Here is a 9,998-nt window from a genome sequence, read left to right on the forward strand (position 1 = left end):
CTTTCCTAATTGGAGTGGTTGGTGTATTCCGTACTTCTAGCGATTGGATTTCACTCAAAACTCACCAAATGACTCCTCCCACCATATTATGATGTTGCCCAAGTTTTGGGCTCGATCCGAAATCAATAGGTGTGAGAAATTGGACAATTCAAGTTCAACGGCAGTTCGTTCCTAATTGCAGTGGTTGTTGTATTCCATACTTCTAGCGATTGGATTTCACTCAAAACTCTCCAAATGACTCCTCCCACCATATTATGATGTTGCCCAAGTTTTGGGCTCGATCCGAAATCAATAGGTGTTCCAAATTGGACAATTCAAGTTCAACGGCAGTTCGTTTCTAATTGGAGTGGTTGGTCTTTTCCATACTTCTAGCGATTGGATTTCACTCAAAACTCAGCAAATGACTCCTCCCTCCATATTATGATGTTGCCCAAGTTTTGGGTCGATCCGAATTCAATAGGTTTGAGAAATTGGTCAATTCAATTTCAACGACAGTTCTTTCCTAATTGGAGTGGTTGGTGTATTCCGTACTTCTAGCGATTGGATTTCACTGAAAACTCACCAAATGACGCCTCCCACCATATTATGACGTTGCCGAAGTTTTGGGCTCGATCCGAATTCAATAGGTGTGAGAAATTGGCCAATTCAATTTCAACGACAGTTCTTTCCTAATTGGAGTGGTTAGTGTATTCCATACTTCTAGCGATTGGATTTCACTCAAAACTCACCAAATGACTCCTCCCACCATATTATGATGTTGCCCTAGTTTTGGGGTCGATCCGAAATCAATAGGTGTTCCAAATTGGACAATTCAAGTTCAACGGCAGTTCGTTCCTAATTGGAGTGGTTGGTGTATTCCATAGTTCTGGCGATTGGATTTCACTCAAAAGTCACCAAATCACTCTTACCACCACATTATGATGTTGCCCAAGTTTTGGGTTCGATCCGAAATCAATAGGTGTGAGAAATTGGACAATTCATGTTCAACGGCAGTTCGTTCCTAATTGGAGTGGTTGGTGTATTCCATACTTCTAGCGATTGGATTTCACACAAAACTCACCAAATGACTCCTCCCACCAAATTATGATGTTGCCCAAGTTTTGGGGTCGATCCCAAATCCATAGGTGTTCCAAATTGGACAATTCAAGTTCAACGGCAGTTCGTTCCAAATTGGAGTGGTTGGTGTATTCCATAGTTCTGGCGATTGGATTTCACTCAAAAGTCACCAAATCACTCTTACCACCATATTATGATGTTGCCCAAGTTTTGGGTTCGATCCGAAATCAATAGGTGTGAGAAATTGGACAATTCAAGTTCAACGGCAGTTCGTTCCTAATTGGAGTGGTTGGTGTATTCCATACTTCTAGCGATTCGATTTCACTCAAAACTCTCCAAATGACTCCTCCCACCATATTATGATGTTGCCCAACTTTTGTGCTCGTTCCGAAATGAATAGGTGTGAGAAATTGGTCAATTCAATTTCAACGACAGTTCGTTCCTAATTGGAGTGGTTGGTGTATTCCATACTTCTAGCGATTGGATTTCACTCAAAACTCAACAAATGACTCCTCCCAGCATATTATGATGTTGCCCAAGTTTGGGGCTCGACCCGATATCAGTAGGTGTGAGAAATTGGACAATTCAAGTTCAACGGCAGTTCGTTCCTAATTGGAGTGGTTGGTGTATTCCATACTTCTAGCGATTGGATTTCACTCAAAACTCACCAAATGACTCCTCCCACCATATTATGATGTCGCCCAAGTTTTGGGCTCGATCCGAAATCAATAGGTGTGAGAAATTGGACAATTACAGTTCAACGGCAGGTCGTTCCTAATTCGAGTGGTAGGTGTATTCCGTACTTCTAGCGATTGGATTTCACTCAAAGCTCGGCAAAAGACTCCTCCCTCCATATTATGATGTTGCCCAAGTTTTGGGCTCGATCCGAATTCAATAGGTGTGAGAAATTGGTCAATTCAATTTCAACGACAGTTCTTTCCTAATTCGACTGGTTGGTGTATTCCGTACTTCTAGCGATTGGATTTCACTCAAAACTCACCAAATGACTCCTCCCACCATATTATGATGTTGCCCAAGTTTTGGGCTCGATCCGAGTTCAATAAGTGTGAGAAATTGGTCAATTCAATTTCAACGGCAGTTCGTTCCTAATTGGAGTGGTTGGTGTATTCCATACTTCTAGCGATTGGATTTCACACAAAACTAACCAAATGACTCCTCCCACCATATTATGATGTTGCCCAAGTTTTGGGCTCGATCCGAAATCAGTAGGTGTTCCAAATTGGACAATTCAAGTTCAACGGCAGTTCCTTCCTAATTGGAGTGGTTGGTGTATTCCATACTTCTAGCGATTGGATTTCACTTAAAACTCACCAAATGACTCCTCCCACCATATTATGATGTTGCCCAAGTTTCGGGCTCGATCCGAAATCAATAGGTGTGAGAAATTGGACAATTCATTTTGAACGGCAGTTCGTTCCTAATTGGAGTGGTTGGTGTATTCCATACTTCTAGCGATTGGATTTCACTCAAAACTCACCATATGACTCCTCCCACCGTATTATGTTGTTGCCCAAGTTTTGGGCTCGATCCGAAATCAATAGGTGTTCCAAATTGGACAATTCAACTTCAACAGCAGTTCGTTCCTACTTGGAGTGGTTGGTGTATTCCATACTTCTAGCGATTGGATTTCACTCAAAACTCACCAAATGACTCCTCCCACCATATTATGATGTTGCCCAAGTTTTGGGCTCGATCCGAAATCAATAGGTGTTCCAAATTGGACAACTCAAGTTCAACGGCAGGTCGTTCCTAATTGGAGTGGTTGGTGTATTCCATACTTCTAGCAATTGGATTTCACTCAAAACTCACCAAATGACTCCTCCCACCATATTATGATGTTGCCCAAGTTTGGGGCTCGATCCGAAATCAATAGGTGTGAGAAATTGGACTATTCAAGTTCAACAGCAGTTCGTTCCTATTTGGAATGGTTGGTGTATTCCATACTTCTAGCGATTGGATTTAACTCAAAACTCACCAAATGACTCCTCCCACCATATTATGGTGTTGCCCAAGTTTGGGGCTCGATCCGAAATCAATAGGTGTTCCAAATTGGACAATTCAAGTTCAACAGCAGTTCGTTCCTAATTGGAGTGGTTGGTGTATTCCATACTTCTAGCGATTGGATTTCACTCAAAACTCACCAAAATGACTCCACCCACCATATTATGATGTTGCCCAAGTTTGGGGCTCGATCCGAAATCAATAGGTGTGAGAAATTGGACAATTCAAGTTCAACGGCAGTTCGTTCCTAATTGGAGTCGTTGGTGTATTCCATACATCTAGCGAATGGATTTCACTCAAAATTCACCAAATGACTCCTCCCACCATATTATGTTGTAGCCCAAGTTATGGGCTCGATCCGAAATCAATAGGTGTGAGAAATTAGACAATTCAAGTTCAACGGAAGTTCGTTCCTAATTGTAGTGGTTGGTGTATTCCATACTTCTAGCGATTGGATTTCACTCAAAACTCACCAAACGACTCCTCCCACCATATTATACTGTTGCCCAAGTTTGGGGCTCGATCCGAAATCAATAGGTGTGAGAAATTGGACAATTCAAGTTCAACGGCAGTTCGTTCCTCATGGGAGTGGTTGGTGTATTCCATACTTCTAGCGATTGGATTTCACTCAAAACTCACCAAATGACTCCTCCCACCATATTATGATGTTGCCCAAGTTTTGGGCTCGATCCGAAATCAATAGGTGTTCCAAATTGGACAATTCAAGTTCAACGGCACTTCGTTCCTAATTGGAGTGGTTGGTGTATTCCTTACCTCTAGCGATTGTATTTCACTCAAAACTGACCAAATGACTCCTCCCACCATATTATGATGTTGCACAAGGTTGGGGTTCGATCCGAAATCAATAGGTGTGAGAAATTGGACAATTCAAGTTCAACGGCAGTTCATTCCTAATGGGAGTGGTTGGTGTATTCCATACTTCTAGCGATTGGATTTCACTCAAAACTCACCAAATGACTCCTCCCACCACATTATGTTGTTGCCCAAGTTTTGGGCTCGATCCGAAATCAATAGGTATTCGAAATTGGACAATTCAAGTTCAACGGCAGTTCGTTCCTAATTGGACTGGTTGGTGTATTCCATACTTCTAGCGATTGGATTTCACTCAAAACTCACCAAATGACTCCTCCCACCATATTATGATGTTGCCCAAGTTTTGGGCTCGATCCGAAATCAATAGGTGTTAGAAATTGGTCAATTCAATTTCAACGACAGTTCGTTCCTAATCGGAGTAGTTGTTGTATTCCATACTTCTAGCGATTGGATTTCACTCAAAACTCACCAAATGACTCCTCCCACCATATTATGATGTTGCCCAAGTTTTGGGCTCGATCCGAAATCAATAGGTCTGAGAGATTGGACAATTCAAGTTCAACGGCTGTTCGTTCCTAATTGGAGTGGTTCGTGTATTCCATAGTTCTAGCGATTGGATTTCACTCAAAAATCACCAAATGACTCCTCCCAGCATATTATGATGTTGCCCAAGTTTTGGCCTCGATCCGAAATGAATAGGTGTTCCAAATTGGACAATTCAAGTTCAACGCCAGTTCGTTCCTAACTGGAGTGGTTGGTGTATTCCATACTTCTAGCGAATGGATTTCACTCAAAACTCACCAAATGACTCCTCCCACCATATTATGATGTTGCCCAAGTTTTGGACTCGATCCGAAATCAATAGGTGTTCGAAATTGGACAATTCAAGTTCAACGGCACTTCGTTCCTAATTGGAGTGGTTGGTGTATTCCGTACCTCTAGCGATTGGATTTCACTCAAAACTCACCAAATGACTCCTCCCACCACATTATGATGTTGCACAAGTTTGGGGTTCGATCCGAAATCAATAGGTGTGAGAAATAGGACAATTCAAGTTCAACGGCAGTTCGTTCCTAATGGGAGTGGTTGGTGTATTCCATACTTCTAGCGATTGGATTTCACTCAAAACTCACCAAATGACTCCTCCCACCATATTATGAGTGAAATCCAATCGCTAGAAGTGTGGAATACACCAACCACTCCAATTAGGAACGAACTGCCGTTGAACTTGAATTGTCCAATTTGGAACACCTATTGATTTCGGATCGAGCCCCAAACTTGGGCAACATCATAATATGGTGGATGGAGTCATTTGGTGTGTTTTGAGTGAAATCCAATCGCTAGAAGTATGGAATACACCGACCACTCCAATTAGGAACGAACTGCCGTTGAACTTGAATTGTCCAATTTCTCACACCTATTGATTTCGGATCGAACCCCAAACTTGTGCAACATCATAATATGGTGGGAGGAGTCATTTGGTGAGTTTTGAGTGAAATCCAATCGCTAGAAGTATGGAATACACCAACCACTCCAATTAGGAACGAACTGCCGTTGAACTTGAATTGTCCAATTTGGAACACCTATTGATTTCGGATCGAGCCCAAAACTTGGGCAACATCATAATATCGTGGGAGGAGTCATTTGGTTAGTTTTGAGTGAAATCCAATCGCCAGAAGTATGGAATACACCAACCACTCCAATTAGGAACGAAGTGCCGTTGAACTTGAATTGTCCAATTTCTCACACCTATTGATTTCAGATCGAGCCAAAAGCTTGGGCAACATCGTAATATGGTGGGAGGAGTCATTTTGGTGTGTTTTGAGTGAAATCCAAATGCTAGAAGTATGGAATACACCAACCACTCCAATTAGAAACGAACTGCCGTTGAACTTGAATTGTCCAATTTGGAACACCTATTGATTTCGGATCGAGCCCAAAACTTGGGCAAAAACATAATATGGTGGGAGGAGTCATTTTGTGAGTTTTGAGTGAAATCCAATCGCTAGAAGTAAAACACCAACCACTCCAATTAGGAAAGAACTGCCGTTGAACTTGAATTGTCCAATTTGGAACACCTATTGATTTCGTAGCGAGCCCAAAACTTGGGCAACATCATAATCTGGTGGGAGGAGTCATTTGGTGAGTTTTGAGTGAAATCCAATCGCTAGAAGTAAGGAATACAGCAACCACTCCAATTAGGAACGAACTGCCGTTGAACTTGAATTGTTCAATTTGGAACACATATTGATTTCGGATCGAGCCAAAAGCTTGGGCAACATCATAATATGGTGGGAGGAGTCATTTTGGCGAGTTTTCAGTAAAATCCAATCGCTAGAAGTATGGAATACGCCAACCACTCCAATTAGGAATGAACTGCCGTCGAACTTGAATTGTCCAATTTCGAACACCTATTGATTTCGGATTGAGCCCAAAACTTGGGCAATATCATAATATGGTGGGAGGAGTAATTTTGGTTAGTTTTGAGTGAAATCCAATCGCTAGAAGTATGGAATACACCAACCACTCCAATTAGGAATGAACTGTCGTTGAACTTGAATTGTCCAATTTCTCACACCTATTGATTTCGGATCGAAACAAAAGCTTGGGCAACATCATAATATGGTGGGAGGAGTCATTTTGGTGAGTTTTGAGTGAAATCCAATCGCTAGAAGTACGGAATACACCAACCACTCCAATTCGGAACGAACTGCCGTTGAACTTGAATTGTTCAATTTGGAACACCTATTGATTTCGGATCGAGCCCAAAACTTGGGCAACATCATAATATGGTGGGAGGAGTCATTTGTTGAGTTTTGAGTGAAATCCAATCGCTAGAAGTATGGAATACACCAACCACTCCAATTAGGAACGAACTGCCGTTGAACTTGAATTGTCCAATTTGGAACACCTATTGATTTCGGATCGAGCCCAAAACTTGGGCAACATCATAATATGGTGGGAGGAGTCATTTGTTGAGTTTTGAGTGAAATCCAATCGCCAGAAGTATGGAATACACCAACCACTCCAATTAGGAACGAACTGCCGTTGAACTTCAATTGTCCAATTTCTCACACCTATTGATTCCGGAGCAAGCCAAAAGCTTGGGCAACATCATAATATGGTGGAAGGAGTCATTTGGTGAGTTTTGAGTGAAATCCAATCGCTATAAGTATGGAATACACCAACCACTCCAATTAGGAACGAACTGCCGTTGAACTTGAATTGTCCAATTCGGAACACCTATTGATTTCGGATCGAGCCCAAAACTTGGGCAACATCATAATATGGTGGGTGGAGTCATTTGGTTAGTTTTGAGTGAAATCCAATCGCCAGAAGTATGGAATACACCAACCACTCCAATTAGGAACGAACTGCCGTTGAACTTCAATTGTCCAATTTCTCACACCTATTGATTCCGGATCGAGCCAAAAGCTTGGGCAACATCATAATATGGTGGGAGGAGTCATTTTGGTGTGTTTTGAGTGAAATCCAATTGCTAGAAGTATGGAATACACCAACCACTCCAATTAGAAACGAACTGCCGTTGAACTTGAATTGTCCAATTTCTCACACCTATTGATTTCGGATCGAAACAAAAGCTTGGGCAACATCATAATATGGCGGGAGGAGTCATTTTGGTGAGTTTTGAGTGAAATCCGATCGCTAGAAGTACGGAATACACCAACCACTCCAATTAGGAAAGAACTGCCGTTGAACTGGAATTGTCCAATTTGGAACACCTATTGATTTCTGATCGAGCCCAAAACTTGGGCAACATCATAATATCGTGGGAGGAGTCATTTGGTTAGTTTTGAGTGAAATCCAATCGCTAGAAGTATGGAATACACCAACCACTCCAATTAGGAACGAACTGCCGTTGAACTTGAATTGTCCAATTTGGAACACCTATTGATTTCGGATCGAGCCCAAAACTTGGGCGACATCATAATATGGTGGGAGGAGTCATTTGGTGAGTTTTGAGTGAAATCCAATCGCTAGAAGTATGGAATACACCAACCACTCCAATTAGGAACGAACTGCCGTTGAACTTGAATTGTCCAATTTCTCACACCTATTGATTTCGGATCGAAACAAAAGCTTGGGCAACATCATAATGTGGCGGGAGGAGTCATTTTGGTGAGTTTTGAGTGAAATCCGATCGCTAGAAGTACGGAATACACCAACCACTCCAATTAGGCACGAACTGCCGTTGAACTTGAATTGTCCAATTTGGAACACCTATTGATTTCGGATCGAGCCCAAAACTTGGGCAACATCATAATATGGTGGGAGGCGTCATTTGGTGAGTTTTGAATGAAATCCAATCGCTAGAAGTATGGAATACACCAACCACTCCAATTAGGAATGAACTGCCGTTGAACTTGAATTGTCCAATTTCTCACACCTATTGATTTCGGATCGAACCCCAAACTTGTGCAACATTATAATACGGTGGGAGGAGTCATTTGGTGAGTTTTGAGTGAAATACAATCGCTAGAAGTATGAAATACACCAACCACTCCGATTAGGAACGAAATGTCGTTGAACTTGAATTGTCCAATTTGGAACACCTATTGATTTCGGATCGAAACAAAAGCTTGGGCAACATCATAATATGGTGGGAGGAGTCATTTTGGTGAGTTTTGAGTGAAATCCGATCGCTAGAAGTACGGAATACACCAACCACTCCAATTAGGAACGAACTGCCGTTGAACTTGAATTGTCCAATTTGGAACACCTATTGATTTCGGATCGAGCCCAAAACTTGGGCAACATCATAATATGGTGGGAGGAGTCATTTGGTGAGTTTTGAGTGAAATCCAATAGCTAGAAGTATGGAATACACCAACCACTCCAATTAGGAATGAACTGCCGTCGAACTTGAACTGTCCAATTTGGAACACCTATTGATTTCGGATCGAGCCCAAAACTTGGGCAACATCATAATATGGTGGGAGGAGTCATTTGGTGAGTTTTGAGTGAATTCGCATCGCCAGAAGTATGGAATACACCAACCACTCCAATTAGGAACGAACTGCCGTTGAACTTGAATTGTCCAATTTGGAACTCCTATTGAATTCGGATCGAGCCCAAAACTTGGGCAACATCGTAATATGGTGGGAGGAGTCATTTGGTTAGTTTTGAGTGAAATCCAATCGCTAGAAGTATGGAATACAAAAACCATGCCAATTAGGAACGAACTGCCGTTGAACTTGAATTGTCCAATTTCTCACACCTATTGATTTCGGATCGAGCCCAAAACTTGGGCAACGTCATAATATGGTGGGAGGAGTCGTTTGGTGAGTTTTGAGTGAAATCCAATCGCTAGAAGTAAGGAATACACCAACCACTACAATTAGGAAAGAACTGCCGTTGAACTTGAATTGTCCAATTTCTCACACCTATTGATTTCGGATCGAGCCCAAAACTTGGGCAACATCATAATATGGTGGGAGGAGTGATTTGGGTAGTTTTGAGTGAAATCCTATTGCTAGAAGTAAGGAATACACCAACCACTACAATTAGGAACGAACTGCCGTTGAACTTGAATTGTCCAATTTCTCACACCTATTGATTTCGGATCGAAACAAAAGCTCGGGCAACATCATAATATGGTGGGAGGAGTCATTTTGGTGAGTTTTGAGTGAAATCCAATCGCTAGAAGTACGGAATACACCAACCACTCCAATTAGGAACGAACTGCCGTTGAACTTGAATTGTCCAATTTGGAACACCTATTGATTTCGGATCGAGCCCAAAACTTGGGCAACATCATAATATGGTGGGAGGAGTCATTTGGTGAGTTTTGAGTGAAATCCAATCGCTAGAAGTATGGAATACACCAACCACTCCAATTAGGAACGAACTGCCGTTGAACTTGAATTGTCCAATTTCTCACACCTATTGATTTCGGATCGAGCCCAAAACTTGGGCAACGTCATAATATGGTGGGAGGAGTCATTTGGTGAGTTTTGAGTGAAATCCAATCGCTAGAAGTAAGGAATACACCAACCACTACAATTAGGAAAGAACTGCCGTTGAACTTGAATTGTCCAATTTCTCACACCTATTGATTTCGGATC

Source organism: Prunus avium, chromosome 3, assembly GCF_965620075.1.
Source record: "Prunus avium chromosome 3, drPruAviu1.hap1.1, whole genome shotgun sequence".
NCBI classification, from domain to species: Eukaryota; Viridiplantae; Streptophyta; class Magnoliopsida; order Rosales; family Rosaceae; genus Prunus; species Prunus avium.